Genomic DNA, 6,913 nt, shown 5'->3' with positions numbered 1-6,913 from the left:
TGGATGTCTTTGGTAGAATACAGGAGTGGTCTACCATTGCCTCCTCCTGTGCACTATGAGATGATGCCTTTCAGCATCTTCTTATAGCGTTGTTGCCCAATATAGATGTTGCCCATTGTCTGGGAAACATACCAGCGGGGATATGACCCGGCAGCCTCTGTCTTGCTAGTCATTTCCCTGCTGCGCCATAAGGTGGCTCCCTTCTTTTGATTACACTCACTGAATTTCTTAAGAGCAAGAGTATCTTTTGATCCATCTGTACAGCTGCCACTGATATTGTCCTAAAGCAAAATTGTGAAAGGAATTTTGGGAATTGCTCAGCAAGTGAAACTTCTGAGGAATTTTGGGAGAAACAAAAAGAGATTCGATACAACTAGGGAATTTTTTAGGAAGATTCTGTAGATCCCTCAGGACAGTAAGAAGAAGTCTAAATGCGCTTCCATCTGCTGTTATGGAGGGAAGATTTAAAGGTACCCCTTTCTCTGCTCAACTTTGCCCCTGTGGGTCTGGTCAAGTGGAGACAAGTGCGCATGCCATTTTATATTGTAATTTCTATAGGGACGCCCGCTTAAGATTAGTGTCCCCTTTGCTGCAACGTTTTCCTGGGCATTTGGATGACTTTTATTTGAAGTATTTACTGTCCAGTCTTGATGACGACCTAATCACCAAAATGGCTAGGTACTGTTATATCATTTGTAACATCCGCTTAGGTTTCCAATAATGTTTTGCTTTCTCTTTTCCATGATTTTTGTTTTATGATTGTAATGGAGGGTGTATGATTGTAATGGAGGGTGCTCTGCTCCCTTTGGCTATCAGCAAGATCTATCTGGACTTCACCACATCTGCCTTAATTCTAACCTGTTAATATTGCGTTATAATCTGTGTGATTTATTATGCTGAGTTTCTTGCAAGTATGTATGTTTTACTAAGTATTGGTCTATGACCGCAATAAAGAATAAAGAATAAAAAGAAAGAATAAGAAGAATTCTGTGGGTCTAGAAAAAACCAGTGAAAATAACTGGCATACAGAAAGAGAGGCTGGGGCAGTTGCTTTGAAATATTTGACAGCTTAAAAGGGGAGCTGAGGTATGTATCTAGGCTCCTGGATATTGTATCCAAGTAGAAACTGATTCAGCCAGTTTATAGAAAAGGCAAATATTGACATCAAATTGTAACAGATTACACGGATCCCAACTGATTTGCTATGCTGTCCGAAAAAGACAGCCTGGGGCAACCAAGGTGAACTGAAATGCATTACCAGCATTAAATGAATGCACTCACTCTCACCTATTGCAGGCCCTTTAATTGTGTTAAACATCGGCTCTGTGGTTTTGATCTTCCAATCCATCTCCTTTGTAAAGAAACCTTTCTTTTGAGAGTTGCTGAAATGGCCATGTCTTTGTATTCAGATACAGATTCTTAAACAGAACAGACAGCAACCCTTCACAGGAGGCAAATGTATGCAGAGAAAATAGCAAAATCATTTTGGATCTCACTGAGGAACATAGGTTTTGATGTAAATTTGACAAGTAAATCACTTTGCATCTATATAAGGAAAATTGAAGTGTCAAATACATAGGCATTGTGCTCTGTCTGAAACGATAAGAAAATCACATTGTCCCTAACCAGTTTAGAAACATACTCCTACCAGACAGTAACTTAGATTGTATTCTAATAAGAACAAGTCTAGATAATATTTGCCTTTTGATGGATGACAACAATAAAAGGGCAAGCATGAAAGTCTGGTTAATTTCTGTCAATTTGGAGACCCCAAAGACTCTGCAGACAATATAAAGCAATTGTGATATATCTGGAAATGAAAAAAGCCCACAAAAAGCTTTTTATGGAACTGTATTTATTTCTATTTCCAAAAAAAGTGAATATGCAATTTAAACTGTGGTGTATAGAAGAGCAAAACTTGTAATTTCAGGCATCACATATTTTTACTTCGGAGGAAATTAATGGCATACAGATGCAGAAGAACATGTTTTATGTAAATCAAACACACTGTTTTATATAAAGCTTATTGTCACAAAATAATATTAAGGAATTATTGCAGGCCTCAGGAAATCAATATAGATGTTCTATTGCAAAGACAGCCCTTTGATCGTCTTAGGCAGTGAGTGATAAAATAGCACCTGATGCAAACTTGTAAAACTAAGGTTGCTGCCAGAATCCACAAAATGACAATTCTGGTAGTGAATGGAGGTCTGTGATGAAATGGGGGTGACTCTATATTCTCCTGGAATCTACTCTCAGTAGAGAGATTGCTCTGATCCCAAATCTAGGAGCATGCCGCTCCTTCAAGGTAGGGTGCCACCAGTTGAAGACTGATCTAAAGCCACTTAGACATGGCTTCATCAACCTAGAACTGTCCGGCTTGGGACTTACAGGCACTGTACAGCCAGAGTCCACACAACCCAGCTCTAGACAGCAAGTTAATATTCTGAAAATAACTCAAAAGTAGCAAATGACCTTAAGAGGCACATGGGGAAGAGTTTTGCAAGTAACCCTCCAGACATGGGCATAGCCACCATTGTGTGAACGGGTTCAAAGAACCTGGGCTGCCAGTGAAAAAGGCTGCCAAAGCCCCGTAGCTCAGGCTCCAGAGGAGCCCAGAGCAAACTCCCCCCCACACACACATACCTGGGCTGCCAAGAGCCTGGGCGAACTTGTCATCGGTTATTTCAGGCAGCGCCAGCTGCCTGATAAGACATTTTCGAGAAAGGGGGAAACGTCCTATCAGGCAGCCAACGCTGCCAGGAATGATGAGCTAAGAGTTCGCTCGGGCTCTCAGCACCTCAGGCATGCCTCCTTTGTGTGTGACATCACACACAAAGGGGCGTGGCCCGGGCTCATAGCCTACAGTGGGGTGTTCAAATCTCAGTGAGGGAAGGAAAGATCTAGCCAAGGTGCTGCAGGAGGAGACAGAGGAGGAGTGGAGTCTAATCCAGGTTAGCTGGGCATCGGGGCTGCAGGCAGCAAACATGGTGAGTTAGTTCTGTCTGCCACTCTCATTTGGGAAACTGAGTTTGTTGAGTCCAGCTTAGACAGGGATCTGTCCAGCCACCTGCTGGCCCTCCATCCCTTTGTAGACACCAGCGTTTGTTGAATTTCACCTTCGCAGGTTCTGAAACGCAGTTGATCTAGCCCTCTTGTTTCCTCACATGTGGTTTCTCCGCTCGCCGATATAGCCTCAAGCGCTCTCGGAACAGAGCAGAACTTCATCTCCTCTGTGGTCTGGGACTAAATGGGACTCCTTTGGTGTAGCCCGGGTGGGAGGGGGGCGTTTGCTCTGGGCTCCTCCAGAACCCGAGCTACACCCCTGTGCGCGTGACATCATGCACACAGGTGTATGTGGAGGGGGCTGCCAAGCGGGGCTGGACCCAGGCCGCCGTTCGGCTGGCTCCGCAACTGCCTCCAGAACATGTTAAATTAGACTAAAGCCACTTCTAAGTTTATGAACTTTATTAAGAAATAAGGTTGGCACACAGAATAAGGAATTGGGGGAAAAATAGGGGAGAACTGGGAGTAAAGAAAGGAATACAGGAATTCAAAAGAAAATACAAAAAAGCACTTACTAACTGACTAGCACTGAATTTTACCTTAGTCTATCAGTAGGCACGGGCAGGTCCTTGGCTGAGAGAGCATTAATCTCTACAGCTTCTCCTGTGGAACACCCATTTTTGCAGATGGAAAAGAGTGAAAACTGACTAGGCCTTTTCCCTCTAGCTTTAAAGCCATGAGGGAAGGGATGAGCTGGCTCTGGGCTGTGGGTCTCACACCTGTCTGTAGTTCAATACTATGCTAATTTCCTTCCCTCTGGCTGGTGAGATGCAAAGTGACCCTATCTCCTGTGTCAGATAAGGTTGGGGGATTAGTGAAGGGAGGGTTTGTGAGATGTGATGCTCTCCCTTCAAGATGATAGAGGTCTGAGTATGTCATAGGGTCCACTGGGCAGATTAGGGTGAATACCAGGGGGAGATGTGGTCTTTTGATCTCTGCATCTGTCCACATAGATAACAACACTTACCAATCAAGTGTCATCTTGAAAAGGAGCATTAAACTGACTGTTCTAATGGTCCCTCATTACATAGGTTGGCACCTTGGTGGGTACAGGCAACCTTCCTAAAAGGAATCCTTCTTTAATTTGCTTCAATATCCCTGCAAGTCTCTTCTCTCAGTCACCATTGCTACAGCTGATATTGTTGCAGAAAGATTTTTTTTGCCAATAGATATCTGTTGTGTAGACAATCTTCAGCAGAAACAGCAACTGTCAAAGAAGTGGTGGTGGGAGAGATTGTGGGGGAGAACAGCCCTTCTAGCAGGAACTTTCAGGTTCCTTTTCAGAAGCTCTCCTGAATGAATGACACCATATGGAGGACCTTAATCTGAGTAGCATTTTATATGTTACCATATTCAATATGGCACCCAGCAGGAGTTTGATACTTGGTAGAAGTTCTAGTGTGGTCCTCAGTTGACCTGGTCACATGGGTGGCTTGGCCACCACTGACAAGGACACAGTGGGGAATCGGTCACTTCTTCCCCTTCTGAAGAAAACTCTAGGGTAATGAGAGGTGCTTCTATTTCTGAAGCCTTCTCCCCTCAAAAACCCTCAGAGGCCAGATTCAGGAGAAGATGAAGGAAGAGGAAAAAATGAAAGTATTGCCTGATTCCCTTACCCTGAAAACAGCTTCTGATTTGTGGGAAGAGAAGTGTTCCTTATCTCATTCTCAGGGCCCAGAAAGCAGAGATGGTTCGAGATAAGGAATTAAAAATGAATGTGAGGGTTCCTCTTTAGGCACAATATCTTAGATATTTGGAAAACAATTCAAAGACTTTTCATAAAGCTTGTCTGTTAATTCAGATATGAAGGTGGCACCATGAACTTGTGAAGGACAGGCTTTAAGATCTCTTTTAACATTATGCTTATTTTATTATTCCTTACAACATTTCTCAGTGGTGTCACAGACTTTTATGAAGCCTATTTTTTTTCAAGTCAGTGTTCTTGAGGTTACAGCTTAACAGCCCAATCCTAATTTGCTCACACCTACAGAGTCCAACAGACTTATTTCCTAGTAAGTGAGTTTAGGATTGCAGTCTAAATCTGATTTGGAAAGGGAGGTAGCCTAGTAAAGCTTTGCCCAATAGTTTTTCTTTTAAAGGTCAACATCTGAACAAGATTCATTGTTACACTTTCACAGCTGAGGAATAAAAGGAAGAGAAGAGAAGGCATCTGTACAGGAAATGAAGAGACGAGGAAACATTTCATAGCCGAGCAATTCAAGGAACCTGAGTAGACATGAAAAAAGTAGGTTGTGTACTTATGTCCAGTGCCAATTCCTGAATGTGTGTGACCCAAGGAAAATGTTATCAATTTGTCAGTTCACCTGGTTTATTTAAAATGGGAGTGATACATCTGACCTTAGAGCTGTTACAAGACAGCAGTCATTGTAAAGTACTTTGAGTCTTCAGAGAAGAAGTGGCAGTGATGGAAATGGACTACACATTTTGCCTGGAACTCTTAACTAGGGGTGTTCAAGCCCCACCCGCTTCATTCTGAAGAATTCATTCATTGTCATTGAATATCTTTATTTTAAAATTGTGTTGATTTTAGTTTGGGTTCATTGTGGCTGCAGTTTGCTTTGTGATAGACAGCAACTTGTTTTTTGTTAACCTATTCATTTCTAGATGAATTTGCTCCTTTAAATGGTTAGAGGAAGGGAAAAGCAGCGTGTGTATGTGTGTGCGTGTGGGGGAGCCCATCACTCTACCATGTTGCAAGCTAAGTCTCCTATTCCAAAACTGAGCAGAAGTCCCAACAGCCCAATTCAGGATGTCTCTATATTTGTCTCCAAATGAATGAAAAAATGGACAAAATGGGCCCTGTTCATGTGTCCATTCCTTCTGAAACAAATGTTTCTGTTCTAAAGCGTAGATCAACATGGGCAAAAGCTTAGTGCATAGGTAGGTGGAGAAAGTTCAGATCTAGAGATAAACTAGTGAAGTTGATAAAGTTTGTTCTTAGGAAATCAGGTCACTTGGAATTAAAAATATGCAAAAATAGATTTTGAAATCTGGCCAAAAGACAAAATTTATTTGCCCAAAGACTGCATAAATAGACACTGCAAATGTGTTGTTTAGTTATCCAATTTCTAGAAGTCAGTATCTAAAGCTGAATCCAAGGGCCTAGGCAGCTGATGTTAAATTTCCATTTAACACAAGCATATATTGTCAGAGAGGGAAAGGGGAGGGGGGGACAGGAACAACAGTTTGCCCAATAGCAGAAGAATATATTTAGGAAAAGGAATCTCCCAAGAAAGTGGGATCCCACAAATTGGGGACAATGGTCAAGATAAGATAAAGGGTAATCACCCACCCCTTGTGACATGAACCAACTGAGGCTTTGAAAGTCATAGTGCTGGGAAGAAGCAGGACTTGTGAAAAGCCATTTGGGGAAACTTAATTATGAGGGTTTCATTTTTAATATTAATGGAGTTGATGCAAATTAATAACTATAAAAGTTACACCCTTGAGTAGTTCTGGGAACTGACAGAACATCTAGTTTTCACTTCTCAGAGGTGGGTTGACCAATCTGGCTCCAGAACATTTATAGAGGCTTAACGTTCATTGGACAATAAATATGAGTTTGATTTCAACAAGATGGTTGTGAGGGAGAGCTTAGGTTTGGCTGAGTAGGCAGCAGGAAACTATACACACAACAAACAGGAGTGACTGTGTTGCCCAGTCTTCCCAAATAGAATATTGAATTGAAAAATAGAAGCTAATAATAGCAGGATGGCCAAAGTTTAAAAGTCATGATCAATGCAACTCAGGTAAAACACATTCTACATGTGCATTAAGAAGGCAAGTGGGTGAACTCCACCCCAGTTCACCATTTAACATGGTATTC

The 6,913-nt window shown here is 42.0% G+C and overlaps 1 long non-coding RNA gene across 1 annotated transcript in view; it reads left to right on the top strand.

Moving 5' to 3' along the window:
* The window catches only part of LOC128325092 (uncharacterized), a 17,675-nt gene extending 11,449 nt beyond the window's left edge, over positions 1 to 6,226 (top strand). Inside the window, exon 3 of the long non-coding RNA XR_008307252.1 lies at positions 5,205 to 6,226. This is a non-coding gene — a long non-coding RNA (uncharacterized LOC128325092). The remainder of the gene's footprint in view (positions 1 to 5,204) is intronic.
* Positions 6,227 to 6,913: the final 687 nt, after the last annotated feature.

This window comes from Hemicordylus capensis, chromosome 4 (assembly GCF_027244095.1).
Source record: "Hemicordylus capensis ecotype Gifberg chromosome 4, rHemCap1.1.pri, whole genome shotgun sequence".
Taxonomy (NCBI): domain Eukaryota; kingdom Metazoa; phylum Chordata; class Lepidosauria; order Squamata; family Cordylidae; genus Hemicordylus; species Hemicordylus capensis.
This window is presented reverse-complemented; position numbering and strand designations above follow the sequence as displayed.